The sequence below is a fragment of the Zonotrichia leucophrys genome, chromosome 1 (assembly GCF_028769735.1).
Source record: "Zonotrichia leucophrys gambelii isolate GWCS_2022_RI chromosome 1, RI_Zleu_2.0, whole genome shotgun sequence".
Lineage (NCBI taxonomy): Eukaryota > Metazoa > Chordata > Aves > Passeriformes > Passerellidae > Zonotrichia > Zonotrichia leucophrys.
In genome coordinates, this window is record NC_088169.1 from 109,644,985 (window position 1) to 109,666,288 (window position 21,304).

A 21,304-nucleotide genomic window follows, 5' to 3' on the forward strand; every position below is an offset into this window, starting at 1 on the left:
TCGTTCTGGAAAAGAGATGGTGCAGGGGTGATGTAAAAATCACCAATTTGAAACACAGCCAGGGGAAGGAACTGGTAAGGTAAAAGGAAATTTCTGCACCTTCTAAAGACACACAATTAGAATGGACTAGTTATACCGGAAAGGTTAAAAAAAAAAGCAGAAATCATGAGGTGAGTCATATAATTGAATTTAGCTAGGTGACCTAGAATTAAAACTACAATAATTTATTAAAGAAAAAGAATGTTTTCCCTGACATGTCCCAGAGCACAGGAATTTACTTGTTTCTCAAGTTACACATGAAAATTCCCACACCTCATAGTGATAACGTTCCCCATAAATTCAAACAGGTTATTACTCTCAGCTGATGCATCAGAACAAGCGTTTCAAACAGTATCAAACAAGTGTAAAAATTCAGAGATTAATGAATTTAAGATTCAAAACAAACAACGTACCTTTGAATAAAATATATTTGCAGGATTTTTCCATAAAGACAAGTTAATTTATTAGGCATATGTATGAGTTGATGGAGGTCCTGAAAAATTTATTGCCATGTCTAACTAGCAGAACCTTTTCTTTTTAATCAGTTCTTCCCCACTAACATTGAATCAAGGCTGGAAAAAAAACTGCTCCTTAAGAAGGGCATGATACCTAATGTCACAGCTTACCAGTCCATGAATGTTCTTTGTTCGGGTTCGGCTTCCTGGATGAATAACTCAAATTCTTTTCTAATTTTACAGAAGCAGGTGGTTACTGTTAAATTAACACAACATTCTTTTTCTCTGAAACTTGCTACCTGGCCATAAATATACAGTAGACAGGAGTAGGAATTTCCATATTCAACCTTCATTGCAACTTTTTGGGTTTCACACAATTCTTTATCCTAATGGGCTTTTATCCCCCAAATATATTTTAATTCCATAATAAATAACTATCAGCAGAACATGAATAATTACTCAAGGTACATTGGAAATGAAAACCTCCTGCTATAACTGTCTCCAAGTCAATGAAAACATTTGTTATTGAAGAGTAACTGATGCCTTGAGAGATTCCAATTGTTCACACAGACTTTTAATCTGTGGCAATATAACTGTTATTAATGGAATCTCTGTGCGGAAGAAATTTAAACCACAAAGACAATTTAGAGACTTTAGGGTACCTGAAAATTTACCTTTCTTTTTTAACAGAAAGATGTCTGGGCTTCTTAATTTGTTACTGTCCTTTCAGAGAGAATGTTTCTGCTTCAAATCCATTTACCACTGTGGAAGGTAAACCTATCCACTATTCTTTTTACCATACAGCAGAAGCTTAGGAGGCAAAAATCTTCCACCTTCAGCCTCTTCAGAGTCAGAAGAGTGTATCAATTCTGCAATTTGTGGATCATTGTGACTTTACTCAACAACACCAAAATTGTTTTAGAGTCCTGTTTGGGGCTTTTTTATCTTAACAGTTCAACACAATATTTGGTGCTACTGCAGTTGTTTATGGAGTCTTTCCTCTTTCAATGAAAACGTGGCCCACCTTTGATTCATCTCTTAGCTTTTACTCAGAACTGCCTAAATCTGAAAACCTATTTCTTCCATCCTGCCCTTCCTTTTCCTGGTCAGGGAGCACAGAGCTGATGTTAGCCAATATTTTCTTCCCTCTACAAATATCCTTGGCATTTGACCCTGCTAACCCAGCTCTCCCTGGCTCCAAGCAGAAAGTGTCCTGAGACAAGTCTTCATTGTGTTGCTCATCTTTGGGAGGGCAGCACCTTGCCATGCTGTCTGAGAAAGGAGCTTTTGATGCCATGGAAATGTGGGTCAGAGTTCTTCACGGCTTAGGAAATGTTTCCAACCTAGGTCATTCAATAGAGAGGGGAAAAAAACATCTATGGGCCACAAGAAATTTCTGAGGTCTGTGTAAGCTGTTCTGCTGGGAACAGATCTGCTCTTCAAAAAAGTGATGAATGTGAACATCACAATCAATGTCAGAGATTTTAAAATTCAATTTTATGTAAAGATCCCAAAATCCCACTAACACTTCCCTAGTAGCAACCCACAGGACTCTTCCCTGTCAGGGTTCTTAAGCATTTTCAGCCTAGGTGAGTTGTCGCAGACATTTCTTCATAGAAATCCTTTCTTTGGGATTTCTCCTTCTTCTGGGAAGCAAAGGGCCCCAGAAGAAGAATGTAAACAATTGTTATCAGCTGTTGTGAAATGTAGCAGGTGTCCCTGTGATTGGCTCATCTTCCTTGTGTACCATTAAAGGCCAATCACAGGAGCAGCTCAGGGACAGATTCCCTGAGCAAAGAACTTTGTTATTCATTCTTTCTATTCTATTCTTAGCATAGCTGCTCTCTGCAACTTCTCTTCTTTTTCTTTTTAGTATAGTTACAATGTATTATATATCTTATATGAATAAATCAGCCTTCTGATCAAGAAACAAGATTCTCGTCCTTCTCTCACCACAGTGACCGTCTCAGGTCGCTGTAATAGTGAGTAACACAAGTTTGTCCAACTCAGCCCTAAAACATTCCTGTGTTTTGAAAGGCTTTTTTTTTGAGAAATTGATTCTCAGTATGGATGTAGAATAATGCAACTTGTGTCTGGCACCAGTAGAATTTATTTCAAAGGAAAAACAGCTACGTAAGAGTTCCAGTAACACATGACACATCAGAAAAAAAGAAAAATTACATAGTGAAAGATCCAAATTTTCTCTGAATAACAGACTTAAAAGAAAGTTTTCAAAGAAATTAAAACATTGGATGGAAAGTTTTCTAGAGAATGCCTCATTTCTTCCTCTCAGCACAATCTGTTTCCTTTCAGTGTGAAATTTTCACCACAAATAGAAATAAGTACATCTAAGTTCACCTTCAGCTATTAAATTCGACTTTTACAGTCCCTGGCATCTCTCCATTCTGTTGAAATCACTGCACAAATCTTAGGCTAAGGTGGCTAAAATCTCTTTTTAAACATTTCTTTTGGTTCTATTCCTTTCAACAGCCTCAGTCAGACACAGAGCAGAAATGGTGAAACAATATTTCATGTAGTGGAAATTAGGCAATGCATTAAGAACATCTCTCTGAGTAGGTGATAATGGATTCCCATCATTGCTCTAAAAATTAGTCATCAAGTCACAATCTGAGGTCAAGTAAAGAGCTTTTCAAAGAAAATGAGCATGAACTGACAATTAATACATTTAGACTGGAAATCTGAGAGGTTCTAATTATAACAATGGAGAGAATTTCCTGAGCAATAACAATGAAGTCAACAATCTACTTATTGGTGGGTAAAACCTGGTTTTTGTAATCAGATTGGCTATAAGAGCAAGTATTGATTTCCTGGGTTTAGTGATCCAGTGGATCACTTTCAATATTTATTTTTCTACAAGGTTATTTATTATGATTCTATGTATCTTCCCACAATACTCCAGCAAGGGTAATGGGAAGGCTGCTGAAACCCACTTCAGAATACAGAGAAAAAGAAATTAATTAGAGGCCATTTTAAACCTTGTTTCAGTTGACATTTTTGAGTGCTGCATTAAGCTTTATATGAAAAAAGAACCCATGATTTTTTCCAAAACCAGAAAGCACTGCTCAACATCTTTTTATGACAGATTAGATTTCCAAATTCTTATGCAGAATTAATTATAGCCTCTTATTATTTATAGAATATAATTTCTAAAATCAACATGAGCCTAATGTTGAACACCAAATGGTATTTTTGAAAAGCAGTCCAACTACGCTTCCAGTAACCAGTTGCGTGTCTTTTAATTAGTTCTCATGATCAATTTTAATTAAAATGAATAATTCAAATATTATTCATTACAATCTCAAACATTAAACTTCTCAAGAAAGGTAAAGAAACTCAAAAGGCTATGATTTAAAACATTCTCCAAATTTGAGTTTATAAACTTGTGTGTAAGACAAAGGATCCACAAATTGGATTGCCCTCTTATGTAACCTTTTCCTGTGCAGAAGTTCCTTGGACAAAGAAAAGTCCCAGTAGGGATGAGAAAAAACTAAAATTGCTCAGAAATTCACCTTTGTATTTTCATAATCATAATACAAGACATAAAAAAAAGATTAGGGAAAAAAAAAGCATTAAAACCTTGGTTTAAGCAAATATTTTATATTATTGCAGCCTTCAGGAGTCCTGTAGCTGCTGTGAAAAGAATATTCAAATTAGATATCAATTAGCAAGAATTAGATGACTAATAATTTAGGAATAATTTAGGAAATGCTAATGCAGAAAAAATAAAACCGCTCAAAACCAGTTTACCCTGAAAGTTGATAGAAAGCAGCTTACCTAGAACTAACACAGGTACAGTGTGAAGTAATGGTCATAATGCATAACAATCTTGCATATTAAAAGACTATTGTATTTATTTCCTGAAAATAAAATATGGAGAGTGAAAGAAGAATTTTCTTAGTTTTCTTTCAGTAAAGATGTCATATTTTTGGTTTAAAATATACTGTGGCTGTATCCAACAATACAGTATACCTAAATCTATTAGAAAGAGTTCAACATATATTTTGCCCATAGCTTTCCTTCCATTTTCTGTTACAACGATTTCTGTCACTTGGGACATTCATATGGCATGCAAGAGGTGCGAGGGTAAACACAGATAAACTTAGAAAAATAAATGTATCAGATTGATCTCCAGCTTCTCTAAACTGGTGAACTTGTATTGACTCAGTGAGATGACTATCAGCTCTGCTCTACAGAAGCTGCTCACAGCAATCTTCCCCAGATTCAGAGATGATGTGTTTCAGAGCCTTAAGTAGTCATATTCCCTCTGACCCCAAATGCATTCACCTCATGGCAATCTCCAACCTGATGTAATAGCTACAGAAGTTTCTGCAAGCAGGAATGCACATTATTGGCGTACTAGTCTTGCCTCAAGTTATGAAGTCAGTCCTTTTTGTGCTAGCTTTGCACAGGCTGAAAAGTGAAAAAACTTATTTTACAAAAGGAGAACAAAAAGGCTTCAAGTATTTGACTAAACAAAATAAAGAGTCAGAAGACATGCAGCTGCTATCCCTAAATATAAAGGAAGAAAATGAGCTATTTCACCCTGGCCACGTTATTAGCAACTCTGACATTGAAACAAATGCATGTGAACTAGATGAGAATAAATCCAGGCTGGATATTGAAAAAAGGCTTCACACTATCAGGGAAGGAAGACTCTAAAACTTCTTTCTATTAGAGAGCAGTAAAAAAAGAAAAAAAAAAAAAGGAAAAATGATCATTGTTAAATTTTGGCAAACATGATTAAAATATGACATGATAGATCTGAGTCTGACTGCCCAAGACATCTTTGTCTTATATCCTGTATTCTTATGAAGAAAAAAAAAAGTAAAAAATGACTCCTACTTTCCAACTGGAATCAATTTTACCTTGGGCAGAAAATTACAAATAACCCTTTTAAGTGTGAGTAATACTTGGTTCATTCTACTCCAGCTGTTTACCACTTATGATGCCCTTATCTGCAAGCCAGGAAAAATTTGTGTTGTTTCTTCTTATTACAATTGGAATGAAAACATTTGTTTCCACAAAGCAGAGTTTCAGATCAAACACAAACTCAGAGCAGTAGTGCATGTGTGTGCATGCATGCAACAGTCAGTAAAAACTCAACAGAGAAAATTACACAGCCAAACCTACAGTGCTGCTGGCACAGCAAACTATGGGAGCTGCTTTGTCTTAACCTCAGCTGCCTCAGTTTACCTGGCTTGAGGCTGCTTAAAGCTGCCTTTGCACCAAGCTGGTAGATCTTTGTGCCACATACCTTAGACACACACACAGAAAATCAATTAGGCTGGGAAAAACCTCTGAGATTATCAAGTCCAACCTTCAGGCCTTGCTGACCAGACCATGTGCCATTCCACCATTTATCAGCCGTCTCAGAGGAGCAATTCCCCCTGATGTCCAACCTCAACCACCACCAACCTGCACAATTTGAGGCTCTGTCCTCTTGCCCTGCCGCTGGCTGCCAGGGGGAATTGCCTCTCCCTTACCTGGTTATAACCTCCTTTCCAGGGAGCTGCAAAATTTCAGTGCCTGGCTCTGCTGTTTTCTCACCTCCTTTCCCCTGCTTTGTCTGCGCAACTCTCAGACCCCAGTCTGCAAAAGAGGGATGATAAAATTACTCCAAGTCAGCTTTAAGGGGATTAGGAATTGCAATATCTAGACAGAGTGAGAGCCAAAGTAATTTATCATTTCAAGATTATAAAAGTAAGAGTGTTACCACAGCAGCTATTTTTGTATGCTAGGACAACATAATATTGTTAATAAGAAAAAATGAGTCAAATGTTTAGCAAATATTAATTAATTGAATAGCAAACAACAAGCATTCTCTTTTGGCTGATAAATACACTTGTTTGCCCAAGAAAATGAAGATCTGTATGAGCACCAGTATTTCTTCAAATTCAAAAAAAAGATTGTTCAAATGCTCATTAAAAAAAACTAAGAGACATACTTATGCATAAACCTAATGAGTAATTAAATTTTGAAATTGTGTTCAGAAGTATTTGCCAATTATTTGATCAAACCACAAATTAAATGTTTCACTAAAAATAGCATGAAGGCAACAAATTCAAAGACTACAAGATGACAAAACCTCCATACATAAATTGCTCACGTAATCTGATTTGTAACCTCTTGACCACAGTACAGGTCAGCAATGTGATATCTACAGAACTTTTATCATCTTTATGCAGAGAAATGAGTGATATTCAGTGAATGGTATTTTTATTCAGTTAATTTTCTTCTGCTTCTTTAATTCCTTCTCTTCTCTTTTCCTTTTCTTCTCTTTTTTATTTTTTTAATTTCTCTGTTAAGTATGGTGTGGCCTAATTCCTTATAAACCCCATTTTGTTGATGCCTGGTTTCAACAGCACTTTATATCTCTATATAGAATATTTTATCACCTTAAAAAGCTTCTCTTACTATTTTCTAAAAATCTACAGCATGTCTTTGAAGTGAGGAAGCTCTCCGTGAATATTTCACAGATGGGAAACTGAGTCATATATAAATATAACATTTAGGAAATCTAATTTGGGGTGTTAGCTTGATGACAAGATATGTATTTTACATATCGGAGATGCTCCCGTGTTTCAACAAAATTCTAAGCTGTCAGCATTCCTAATCCAATTAGGATTCAGGATGAGTTTTTTTCTATCTTGAATACATCTGAGATAGAGAGGACTATAGACAAAGAAAACAAGCATCTGGAGGTCAGATATCTCACCCAGAATTAAGATCAGCATAATTTGTGCCTGAAAAACACCAAGTTCTTTCCATCAGCAAGAAAAGGAATCAAAATATCAAAACTCACAAATAAACAGCTCAAATTAAGTGGATGGACCCAGACCAGAATTCCCATATTTTTGACCCTTGACATTAAGCTTCTTTAATAGTGAAGCATGTTTGATAGAGTGAGTTATTCTCATAATTCTTTGTCTGAGTTTAGACAACATCAGTGGCACTAGTCATTAGGAGGAACTGTTAAGTTTGAATATATATATTAATGTCCCTCATGATTTAGAAATCGAAACTTCTTTGTTCAGTGGGGAATGGAAGAATAATTAAACATATCACCAAAAGCATAAATTTGTCCAGTGAGATGTCAAGCCCTGCTTTCTTCATTCTGCATTTGATGGGACAGACAGCTCAGAGAGAAAGCTTGCTCTTACATCTCCTAAAATCTCTGAAATGCCCTGTTCTCTTTGGTTTTTTCCCACCATATCCAAGGCAAAATCATACAAACCTTGGCTGCTGAACCTTTCAGAAGACAGACAGAATACACTCATCCCCCCCGAGACCGTGATTCATTTCCAGTGAAAACCTTGTGGGGATGGTGGGGAAGTAAAGGAAAAATAAAAGCCTTTTCTGGTTATAAAGTGGAAAAGCAATGTTCCATAAAAATCTCCAGCAGCATCCACCTGCCACTGGGAATTTCACAAGCCAAGTAAATGATTGTTGCACTGGCTGCAAGTGAAGCCCAGACCTCCCATATGGCAGGGCTAATTCAGCCACCAAATGAGCAGTGGTGCAGGGAAAGGTCCTCAACCCCTCAGAAAAAACTTGTCTTTTCACCCAAGGTATTCTGCTTGCAGGACTGGATGTCCTTTGATTTATATTTTGAGTTTGTGTTCCAAATGTACTCAAACACCAAAAAAAAAAAAAAAGTTTGAAGGTTTACAACACAGGGATCCAAATAAATAGATAACACAGAATTGTTCTTCCAGAGTTGACAAACTTAAACAAGCAGGTCAAGCATACAACAGTGGAACATCCAACATGAAGAGACTTTTTAACACAGCCACCTTCAATAATTTCCTAATATTGCTGTTTTGCCACTTGTATACACAAAGCAGCCCTTTGATTGTTTGGATTTTTAGACAACCACAAAGGCAGTAACTGCTAAGTACAACTCTCTTATTACAGACATAATGAAAAATAAAGTTCCTTTTTCTGCAACACAGCAGGAACCAGCTGAGACCAAACTGTAAAACACCAGGTAAGGCCACCTCAGAAGCGTGAGGTGAGAAGGGCTTGGCAACTGCAGAGAGATTAAAGGATTTTTGGGAAAGCTCTGAATGTTTCAGTCACGTACTCAGTCAGGACTGATCCCATTCCTCTATTCTTCTCACAGCTGATTTTAGGTTTTACAGACTCTCCTGTCACACAATTTAGCAGCAGCACATTCTGCTTTCCACAGTGCTTAATGTGTCAATCTTCCTTGCATCTGAATTCCAATTTAGTTTCCCCAAATAAGCTCTCTTCTTCCCCAACCCTGTCTTTGTCACATCTTCACCAATCGCTGCTTTTAAGGAGGCTTAGCTACCAAAGGGAAATTAGAAAAGGAGGAGTCCTTTCTAGAAGCAAGTTATCTTCATTTTTCCTTCCTGCTCTGTTTCCTCAGGGACACAGTAACATTTTGGGCCCTCTCTTGATGGAAAGACCTGGTGGCCTCTTATTCTCACGCTGGGATGGAGAGAGCTCAATCACTTGTCAGTGGCATAAATGTTTAATACTCATGCAAGCAGAACAGTCTCATGGTGGCTTGCTAATTACCCACTCCAACAGGCTCTGGATTGGATGGCCTTAGATTATTCTCCTTTTTGGCTATGTTTTAAAAAAATAATTACTCATCATATTTTCAGAAAAATACAACAGTATGTTTTCACAGCAGAGGCTGTACTAGCAACAGGGAGGACACTAAAAATAGGATAAAAGAGGCCAGTGATTTCTTTGATTCATTGGCACTGTTTCCAGCTCTGCTGTGTGTGACTGGAGCTTGTACAGAGAGCAGAAATCCACTGAAGATGAGATCTTCCTCTTATACCAAGCTGTGTGCATTACTACTGTTGAATGAGCAATTAGTGCAATTTGCAGAAAATTAGCAGATATTTTTAATGAGAAAAGTCGTTTGTTTCTAGGATTGCCATTTTACATGCCACAGATTTGGTGGTATAGAATTCCAAAATATAACTCAGCACTTCAATTAAACCACTCATGGAGCTCTGATGTGTGTCCCTAAAACACAGAATTTAAATAAGAATGACTGCATAATTCAATATCAGACAAGCTGAAACAGAAAATTATCCAAAAGTACAGCAGATAGATTTTTTTTCCCCCAATCCCAACATTCTGCATTACCAAAGCTGACTAAACAGCTGGAATTTCAGAAATAACACTTGATCACAAAGTGCATAGACAACCAGTGATAAGAGACACTTTTGACTGATTATTGTTCAAATCAGTGAAAATTAAAGCTACAGTGAAGCATATCTAGAATACGAGAAAATTGAGTGAGAGTGCAAAAAGAATAGAAGAACAGAAAGGGACTTGGACCCCAATCTTATTGTCAATGTGTCTGTGTAAGAGGAAATGCAGAGGTCAAAAGCAGAAACTGCCAGTATGGAAGAGGCTGACAAACTTGCCTGCAGTCTTGAACCTCAAAAATTAAAACCAGCAACAACACAGAAAGAACAGGATGCTAATAAGTTCTTATATACAATGATATTGACATGTCACATATCGTTTGAGAATTGACATTACAGAATCAAAACCAATAGAGATGATGGTTTTGCCTTAAAGAAATGCTCTTCACACCCATGCCTTCAGCTGCTCTGCATCAAGTGGCTGCAAAAACAGAGATTCAGTTCATATTCCTACAAGCCCATTACAGATTACACAAAGAATGCTTGTCAACACAGAGAATAAACTGAGTTACTCTAATCATTAGAATTAGTCATTAAACAAAGGCACTCCCAAAGCTAATATTCATCCTATTAACAGGTTTCACTGTTTTCACCATAAAACTGCAGAAGGCATTGCTTTCAAGTTTATTCTTTTTCAAAATCTTGTTATGTCAATGATGACATTTTCCATTTACCTTAAAGATAGAAAAGTGAAACTGAGTTAATTTTTGTTTTCCAACTATTATCAGCCCAAAAAAACATTTAGAGAAAACCCAGTTTATGCCCTCTCTTTCTTGTAGCGAGGCAGGATACAGAAATAAAAAGAGATTCTTGATAATCAATAAGTGAGTAAGTGAAAACAAAACACATTTCTTCTCATCCCTCATACTCCAAAACCAGATGGAAATGGAAACCTGAGCTTACGCATTCAGGAGAGTGAAATCAATGAGACAGTGGCACACCATAAAAGACTACAGTGAATGTATGTAGGATTAATTCAAAACCAAGGAACTCTTCCATCTTGGAAAAAGCCTTCAGCTTTATTTTTTATATGACTGCTGGCAATGTTAAACCATAAAGAATGCAAAGACTAAGTATTATTCTGAGTAGGATATAGCATATTTTTCATTTACAGCAAAAACTTTAAACAACTTCCTTGTTTTAAATGCAGAACTTCTGTGACAATTGAATTTGCAGTTGAATTTGCAACTAAATTTGGGTCATTTACTGCTGAAATACTGATTAGCTTAATCATGAAAACATGACTCACACAGGCCAAAACACTGTCAGCAGCTTCCACATAGACATAAAATTCACAAATGTGGAGTAGAAGACATACAAAAATCTGCATGCACACACAGACTTTCTGGGAAAAGAAAAGAAAAAAAAAAAGAAAATTACAGAACCTTCAGACTTCAGTAGAACTGGTTTTTGCCCTATAGCTGTGGGGCACTTGCGGTATTTTTTGTCTGTCTTTGGTCACTAAGACCAAACTTTCCGGTGACAGGAAATAGTTTATATCGAACTCCATTCTACATTATAATGTTAGCTAAGATCTGAACATGCCCATCAGATGAAACCTCCCATTGGTATGAACGTCTTGAGAGAAATTGCAACTGTGGTAGTCATGCTTGAAACTGCTCACTGCCCCAAAGCAACAGGGTAAATGATCCAACAGCTCTGAGTTTTTGTTCTTAGTAAATTTAATTTTTATCCTACCAAAAAACATGTCACCATCCCTCCAAATTTCTGCCCCTCTGGAGGATTTTCTTTTTTTATTTTCCTCATGCAGGAGTAATTTCTGTGCTGTTCTACTAGAAGTCAAGTACCTTATGACAAGTAATTTATAAACTTTCTTAGTATTTTCAGTATTTTCGTTCCCTATTTATTTTCCTCCATCTTGAACAATCTCTACAGAATAGCCAATTAATATGGGGTATAACTGCTGTACATGCAACCCAAATTTCTATGGGTAATGGCTAGTCTGAGTTATCTATGGAAAAAAATATACTTACACATCCAGGTAATTTCACCTGTTTCTCCAAAAGGTCAGCATTTGGAGCATATGTTGATTATGTGGACCAGTTGAAATAGTGGGAAATACAAGCTTTTGGTAAGCTAGGGTACTATTACAATCAAACACTGCCTACATTTTAAATTACCACTGTTTCTTATGCAAGGCATAATGCAGGATAATGCACGTAGCTTTACAGCTCGTTTTGAGTTTCAAAACAAGTTACAATGCAATCACCTATTAACCTTTTCATCCCAAGGGTTTTTCTACAAAAAGTTAATATCCCTGACAGCTCCTTGTTTATTTTCAGATCCATGCACTGTTTGCCACCAGTGACCTTGCAAGCAGATTCACACCTTACAAAGTCCCTGACCTTGAAGTCATTAAAATCCAATCACACACCGGGCAGGCTTCCATATTCATTAGGACAGCAAGAAGATAGATTTGAACATGCCTTTGAAGTGACCAATACATTCATCAGCCAATTTCCATCTTCTTCAACAATTTCAGATTGCTCAGGGATATTGCTAGATTAATTGCTACAAAAAAATCTTCTGCAACAAAACAGTAGCAATGTTAAGCAGATGCAATATGTTTCTAATTAAAAAGGCTAAGATCAAACATAAGTCATAAATTATAGGTTGTCCTATGAATACCCATACCAAGTTCCTACAACAGTCCTTTTTGCTTATGCTTTTGATGTAGGGGTCAAAGCATTTTCTCAAAAACACATGATAATGCAACTAGCATCTAAAAACAAAAACAAGCCATATCTAGAGCTAAATGAAACATCACGCAATAAATATATATATATTTTAATTAAATCCATCACTGGAACATACCAATTAACCCTATGGAGTTTTTAAGCATTTATTTCATAAGCCCCTTTGGAAGGTAATACTTCAAATCATAAAGATAAGATGTATAACAAGCATTAAAAGCACAACAAAAGCTGAAACAGACCTGGAGGAAACATTTTCTCCATCCTATTTTGACATACACTTGCCTTCATCTACACAGATTGTTCTCATAAAAAAGTGAAATTTATGTGAATATGCATTGCAGAAAAAGAAAGCTTTTTTTCACATTGATATATGTAGGCATGATTTCTTCCAAATTTAAAGTGAGAAAGATTTGAAAAAGGGTGGGATGAAGGAAGACGTTTCAAATACATAAATAGCAAACCTCAAATGAATCACTACCTGTCAAACAGGTTGCTCAAAACTCTGTTTGCTCTTCTCACAAATCACATTTACAGCAATACTGTTCAGAAGAGTTCCACGTTTACCTGGAAAAGGCCAGAGTTATATCAAAACATTTTCAAGGGGACTGAGCTCCAATACTTCGGTCATAGGTCTCTTTGCACAGAAGGCAGCTGAGGGCATGTTGCTAGCTCCTCTTGAATTTTTAAACCTGTTGCTTTTTTGTGCATGGGGAACCCATCCATGTGAGTTCTCAAAGTACAGACAAGAGGCTTTAAAAACCCAGGTTTCCTACTCCTTCTCTTAAAGTCACAAATAGCATTGTTAATTGGCAATTTCACGGTGGCAGCCATTTCAGTTTGTTTTTTACTGGGGTCTGTCTGAGGTACATCAGCGACAACAAATCAAACCAAGGGCCTGTTGGAGAGAACTTTTAATTCAGAAGGCTTTTGCCTGATTAACAGCTTTTAAGTAACATTTCAAAACAAATCACCTCTTTTTACAGATCCCTCCACTTCTGGCAGAAGCCAAAAGTGACACATGTCCTGCACAGCGGGCTGACCCACTAAAGTTCTGTATTTTGGTGATCACAGTCCAGCATATAACTTCAACTGATGCAAGATTGTTTAAAAAAAAAAAAAAAAAGACAGAAAGGCTAAACAATTCCATGTAGAGACAAGAGACAAACAAGTTTAAGGACCAAAGATAATTCTAAAACTGGCTTCTTAAGGAGAGGGGAGAGGAGAGAAGAATGAAAGGAAAATCAATATTGCTTGAAAATGCGTTCCCCTAGATGGGGAAAGGGCTGTTGTCTTGAGAATATAGTATATAGCAGGCAACTGGTTATTTCCCCATGTTTGTTCAAGACCATGTGATGAATGTCCCAAAACAGCATGTGTAACTATAAAACTAGTATAATAGACTTTCCATACTATTGCACAGTAAACAACTGGATAGAGCACAATAGTGTCAGTATCCTTTGTGTAATGGTCAGGTATTTTTCATTTATACTGTCCTTTCATAACCTGCATTGTGCTCACACTGAGCCAAAGCTCAAAGGCTTTGGCACCCAGTTACACCATAAATTGAAATAATGAGAATGGTTTTATATAGTTCTACAAAACGTGTCCAGGGTGTTGTGTGTGTAATGTGAACAATTTTCCAGCCAAGAATCTTTCTGTGGAGAAAACTAAGACCTTGAGCTTTGCTTCTGGAGAAAGCAGGGATATTTATGGCAATAAATGCCCTGTTTTGAAAGCAACTAATTTTAACAGGCCCATTAGTCTTTATTGAATTATTATAAATAATTTTCCTTCAAGAAAATCAGGTTCAGGAGCATAAAGTCAATTATCTGGCATTACCTTTGCACACAAGAGAGACATTTCAAGTCATTACATCATACATGCTACAAACTCAGCAAATTAAATACACCCCTGGAATTTCAAAAGCACAGCTGAGAAGGTGTCTAAAGCAGTATATAATCATTTATTAAGAAAGATAATGTTTTAAACCAATAAAACTATTTCAGCACAAATCATACATACAATAGCTTCTTGAATACCTGCTTTTAGGTATAAAAGGGAAAAATTCAGCTCTCCCTTTCTCGTTATTTACAAAGGAGATTTCTCTCTTTACAATTTCATTATTTGAATGATGAAAGCCAAATAAAACTCAAAGAATAACAAAAAATAACGCTATATATAGAAACATACATTAAAATTTAGCAACTGTCTTATATTTGACACTTTGTGTTAATGCATCCTGGACAGTTTTGACACCAGAACTCTAATTCCATTTTAAACACAGTTAAGTTCACAAAGGATTGGAGGATCATCACTAAGATTTTGATTGCTGAGGGGCTAGGAGTCTTAGCAGCCTGTTGCATTGAAATTGCTCTGTGACGTCCTCTGTACCTTTGAAAAACTAAAATCACATTCCAAAACTTTACCCCATGCATAATCAATCCTACAGCCATGCAGTTTGGATATATGAGAGGTGAATGTGAGACCATTAAAAAACCAAAATCAATAAGGATGCATGGAAATAACCAAATGAGCAGGTACAAGGGTTGTGGTGCACTAGACCAGCAGAGAGCTCTTTCATTTGAGTGGTGACAGCACTGATCATCTCTGGACCAAATTCTCCATATTTGGTCTGAATTTATTATCTTTTAATATCACCTCTAATATTTAAATGAATGCTCCTAATTATTTTCATGAATTTTATGTTTTCCACTTCAATTATGTAGTTATTTGACTAGGTGATTTAAAACAAAAAGTTTCTATGTTACTGTTAGTCTCACTTGTATTTTTTTAGAATGTTCAGCTTCCGGATTTCTTCAACAAAATATAAGTTTCATCCCACAGCCCTAATTGTTTAAGACAGCACTGATCTCATGTTTTCAGTGTGTTTTAAGTGGGCATAACAATTACCTGAAAATATTTCACCAAATAACTTACTTTCATGCTACAATATCATGTTAACAACCAATTCCCCAAAACTCATTTTCTTTAAACAAGGATGAAAATGCACTTAGGCATGGATTTCCTGTTCATGGCCCCAGCTGCAATTTCAGCTTTAATATAATTATTATTTCTGTGTTTACTAAGCCTTCAAAGTGCTTAGTACAGAGCCAGTAAGTGCTTAGAAAACTTGGTAATAGAGCACAACTTAAGATAGCAATAACGGTTCCTCTTAAAAGGCAGAGTTTAACAAAATGTCAGTGTTTTCCAAGTCATAGAAGCAGAAAGATGTTCAAAATAATTATGAACCTAGTAAGAAAAGGATTAAGACACTGATCTAACACCAAAAAAAAGTAAAACACCAAATCATACATCCCAGGAAACAGAGGAACAACTCAAGGGGAAGAAAAAAATTCACACCAGCATCAATTCCTTATTATGGATACTTACTAATTTGCTTATTTGGTTGTATGCCTGCATTCAGGAGAGGACACAGTCTAAAGCTGCATCAGAGGAAATATAGGTTGGATATTAGGAAGAAGTTTTTCACAGAAAGAGTGATAAAATATTGGAATGACCTGCCTGGGGATGTGATGGGGTCACCATCCCTGGATGCCTTCAGAAAAAGACTGGATGTGGCACTCAGTGCCATGGTTTAGTTAAGGTGTTTAGGGCATGGGTTGGACTTGATCTTGAAGGTCTCTTCCAATCTAGTCATTCTGTGATTCTTAAAAAAGGCTATATCATAGGGGTTGCACACTGCCCTGTTTTGTTTTTTTCCTCCTTTAGCATTGACAGGAATTGACATTAAATTCTTCATTATTTTTTTCTTTAGACTAAGCTTAGGAAATAAGTCTTTGTTCTAGACAAAGGTGCATATTCCTCAGCTACTTGAATATTATTCGAGCATAGAATTTACCACCCACTGACCAGCAGCCAGAAAGTCTGTCATTCTCCTACACTGCAGAGAAAATTGTTTAGAGAATCACGGAATCATTTAGGTTGGAAAAGACTTCTCAGGTCATCCAGTTAAAGCCATCACTGCCAAGTTCGTCACAAAACCCTGTCCATAAGTGCCACATCCCTTTTAAACACCTCCAGGGATGGTGACTCAACCACTTCCCTGCACAGCCTGTTCCAAAGCTTAAAAACCCTTTTGGTGAAAAAGGTTTTACCTAACAGCCAACCTAAACCTCCCCTGGTACAACCCGAGGCCATTTTCTCTTGTCCTATCATCTGTTGCTCACAAAAAGAGACAAACCCCCACCTTGATACCTTATTTTAGAAAGAAAAAAAAAAACCATAATCAAATGAGAAAAGACTCTGCAGTAGAAAGAGTACAAAGAAGTTAGCAATTTCAAAGTTAAATTTAACACAAAGTGATCCCAGGAGTTCACAATAGCAGCAGCTAAAAAGAAGGTGGTGATTTTTTTTTTTGGTGCAGAAGTGGGTAGTGATTTTCAGTGCACTTTATATTTAAATTAGCTCAAAGTGTATGACTGAATTACCTAGATGGTTAGATGGTATCTAACCATCTCAAATAATTACACAAAGGTATGTGATCTTCCATCTGACTAATGATCCCAAAACGTTTCTTCCAGAGGGAAGCTGGAGTGACATTGAGTAGGGGACAAATCACAAAAATGAGGACAATCAGAAAGTTACTTTTGCTTCAGTCATAAATAATGTGAGAAATTTGATGCAGCTGCTCCACAGGGACTCTGTAATGCAAAGACAGAGAATTTTGATATCCCTTTCCCCTACCTCATGCTGCAAAAAATGCTTGCCAAGATATATCAAATCAGTATCGACCTTTACAGATAAGCAGCATATCATGGAAGCTTGAGCTGAATCTTGAGAATAATAGCATACATGAAACACTTGGAAGATTTAAAATACCAAGTAATAGGGGGTGGGGGAAGACAGGGAGATCACAGTGAGCAAGATGCAAACACTAATGATAAGGCAGAGCAGAGCATTATTTGGAATAAAAATATGTTGTCACAGCTAGAACCTGATAAAAAATTCCTGCAAGATGGAAACTAGATCTTTAGTGTTCATAAGAAATGAAGACCATTCATCCTGTATGTCAAGTTCATAGGCCAGGAAAGCACTTCAACAGAAAGGAAATGTGATCTACACAAGTGTTTCAGAGTAGAACCCTCAAAAACTGATACGGGAAACCCATTGTGTACAGAAACATAATTATGTGGCAAAGGAGGGACTACAGTTTTTAGATGGCATCCATATATGTTATAACTAGATCCTGAAAAGGATCCACATCACTGGAATAGCAACTGTGCTTCAAGTTTTCAATTTACTACTCAAAATATTCACAGGACATCTCACTTTAGTAATCAAGCATCAATTAAAATCTGCAGATGGCAAAATTTAATGATGCAATTAAGTAATTCTGGTTATTTCCCAAACTGAAATTTAACACACATAGCTCTCAAGACAAATATACTCAAGATAAAGCCAGATTTTTTTCTCTTCTCCTTTCTTCTTGCAGGGATTTGGTTACACCTTTTGTCACTTTTATGAAAAGAGGCCACTTTTGCCTCTTTGCTGTTTTCCTTGCAGCCTTCCCCCACTGCCAGCAGGCACAAACTGACATCCAGTCTGACTGCAGCATTTTAGCTCCCTCCCTGTCCTGCCCATTTGCTCCTGGGGTCTCACTTGCTCTTCCTCTGATGCCTGGAGGCTCTACCTCCTTGTCAGGACCAAACAGAAGAACAGGATGAGTCATGAAAATGGGTAGATGACCACAAGAGAGAGAGACAAATTTAATATTGCATAAAGAAAAAAACACAGCCATCATTCAGTGAAGACACATTTACTATGGTCTGGTGGTCAGAAACGCATTAAAAATACAAATAAAATCCACCCTAATGTAGTCCTGTGGCAAACCCACATTGCTGGAGCTAAGATAAAAGGAATGGGGAGCAATAAATTTATACAAGCTGACTCACAAAATAACCAGAAAGAGGGATGGCTTTTCAGAGAAGAACTGAGCAACTGAGGGGATATTAGGGTAAAACTAAATAAATGTTGAGTTCATAATAAAATTACATTGCGCAAGAAACTTTTTTTAGTGGCATGATTAAAGTGCTCTATTTAGACTGTACTATTGAGTGTCTGGAATGTTGTAAAGGCAGAAAAAGGCAAAGAAAGTTAAAACAGCAAACTAGTAGCGGCTCTCGAACATATGGCTCACAAAACAAAATTAAAAATATTTGTATTCTCCCTGAGGAAATCGAATGTAAAAGTGAGCACAGCTCTGCATAAATACATGGAATAAATGAGTAGGCAAGTTAAGTGTTTAATTGAATACTGTGCAACAGATAGAAGCTAACAAATTTAGAAATAAAAGCTACAGTTTATTTCAAAATTTTTAGACTTATGCAGTTTAAAAATTAATCTGAAATATGCATTCCAAAAGCCTTTTGCACTCACAGATAATAGTGAAATATGTGTGTGTATATATATAAGTATATATATACACACACATATATATATGTGTATATATACACATATATACACACACATATTTCACTATATACATACATATGTATATATGTATAATAGTTAAATATGTGTGTATATATATGTAGCTTGCATATATGTGCATTTATAAACACATGGACACATGTCAGTATTCCAACTTACAGATAAATAATTTTGTACAAATATTTTAGACCACATACTGCAACAGTGGTGACCTACCAAGGAGAGAAAAATCCATATTCATACTAATTTCTAACAGTCATTTATAAGAACTTGTAATAATGAAATCATTCATAGCATACTATCTGAATTAGTCTTAAAATATCCTACCTGAGATGTCAGGTAACTTTTAGTACTTCTGAAGTTTTCAATAATAGGTTTATGGATGATTGCTAAATTGAGAGGCCCACATATTAAAAGTAAATTATACAACAGCACAAAGTATTGTCAAAACATCTTAGTAAAGATGCCAAATTGCAAATGATTTGGCCAACTTGATCAAATCAAAGAGGGTTGCACCCTGCTGCAGGAAAAGTCACTTGAAAAACAGCAGAAGTTTTAACTCCCCGGAGATCTACTTTGTGTGTGCTTGAGGGGCTCTTGCAACAAGAGAAGGTAGTTTATAACTCCTAATTAGTTGGGAAACACAAGCTTGGAAAACTCAGTGCTACTTCCTGCAGCTACTTAAAACAAGTTTTAAATTTCCTAAGACGGTTAGTTTAAAATAGTTTCATACAACAGGTTCCAGACACTTTCCCAAGCTACTTGGTATGACCAGTCCCAATTCCTTACTGATTGCACCTGCACAGATATTAAAGTGTTCAGAAACTTCCCTCCCTGTTCTGGTGGCAGCCCTGACTCAGACATGCAGGCTGGCAGCACACAGGCCACAGTTCAACAAGGAGAGGTGTTCAACACTCATTCTGGCCAGCAGCAGCCCCCTCCTCCCCTTTTGTCACTGCTGCCTCCCTCCCCTGCTCTGCTCGGGGCTAACTCAGCCCCTAGCACAGCTGTCAGCCCAGGCCAGGGAATGAAATGGGATAAAAGAATAAAGGTGAGCAGAAGGAGGCTTTATTTTTAATCTAAATCGGTTCTCCTGATCTGATTTGATGCACTTCACACCCTCGCAAGCAATTTTCAGCGACTTGGCAATAGGAGATATGGGCAGGGAAAGGTACTACTTAAACTGTCATTGTGGTATCAGGGAACTATATTCTCATTTTGTGCTTTAACCAGCTGACAGCTCAGGAAGAGAGTAAGCAAGATAGGAGAGACACATGGACAACACACTCCATCCCAGTATATTGCCACTTTGGCTAAATTCCCCTAAAAAATACCCTTTTTATTTTCTCTCTTCTTACCATCCTGAGACACCAAAAGCTTTCTAAGTTATCAGAGTATCAGATGGATTTAAAGAGAGATTACAACATTCAGCACATTCTTAACCACTCATTTAAGTAACACAGCTAAAAAACATCCTTTACACACTCTGAGTCCAAGTCTACATTGAAATGAAAATAATCTTAGATATCTTCCATTATTTCACCTTAAATACATGAAGAAAAAACTATTTGTCAACATCTCATCCACTTAACACTACTCTAATGATCTTAAAAAACATCTCTCTCCCAAGGTTGTCATTATATTGCAAGAGTTCTATTGCCATTACATTGCAAAGGTTCCATATTGCTAGAGTTTCATACCTCCTTGCTGTTTCTTGTAGGCAGCTCCTCCAGGCACGGACTCTTCCTTCTTTTCACAACGGCCAACTGACTCCAGATCCCACCAATCCATTCTTTCATAACACTCTGCTTACTGGCCACACCTGTGGCCTGTTAAACTCACACCTGCTCTCAATCTTTGCTGCAACTCTTTAGGGGATAAGATTACTTGCTATACTACCTTTACTTATATTCTATCCCCCTACATCCCAATACGGTAATTCACGGGGAAAATGCACTCTCTTGCATGCAGTCTGAAAGAAAGGTATTTTCTCCTGGGTTTGACACATTTGGTTGCTTTTCCACGAATGCTCAAAGCCAGGCAGATTGCAACTCTGTGGTTTAGCTCTAATTAAATTCAAAGCTGCAGCAGTGTGGCAGTGAATGGCTTGGGCTCACAGGCTGAACACCTGCAACAAGGAGCTCCTTGAGCAAGGAATTAATGCTGACCAAGCAGATGGAAAAGGAAGGCTCTGAGCACAAGCAGCCACCTGAGCTGTCCCTGTGAACAGAAACCTCTGCCATCAGTAACCCTCAATTTCAGAAACATGTTGTTCTTACATCATCCCTAAAACTAGGATCTGAGGTCATCCCCGACCTTTTGAATGCGCATTAGTAACAATAACCTCTTCACATGTATGTATAAATATACATATAAAGAGGTTATTGTTAAATATAATCCTGTATATTCCAATCAATTTTTAGACACA

The 21,304-nt window shown here is 36.9% G+C and overlaps 1 long non-coding RNA gene across 3 annotated transcripts; it reads right to left on the bottom strand.

The window, feature by feature from the left end:
- Window positions 1-480: 480 nt before the first annotated feature.
- LOC135443284 (uncharacterized) lies at window positions 481-20,636 on the bottom strand. Of its 3 annotated transcripts, none has more exons than XR_010438946.1 (4): window positions 20,577-20,632; window positions 12,905-12,990; window positions 5,999-6,104; window positions 481-1,837 (listed from the first exon to the last, which is right to left on the bottom strand). It is a non-coding gene; the product is annotated as an uncharacterized LOC135443284 (long non-coding RNA). The 3 variants fall into 3 exon arrangements; XR_010438947.1 differs by lacking the exon at window positions 481-1,837 and adding an exon at window positions 4,492-4,925; XR_010438953.1 differs by lacking the exon at window positions 12,905-12,990 and having other exon boundaries at window positions 20,577-20,636.
- Between the last annotated feature and the right edge of the window lie 668 nt (window positions 20,637-21,304).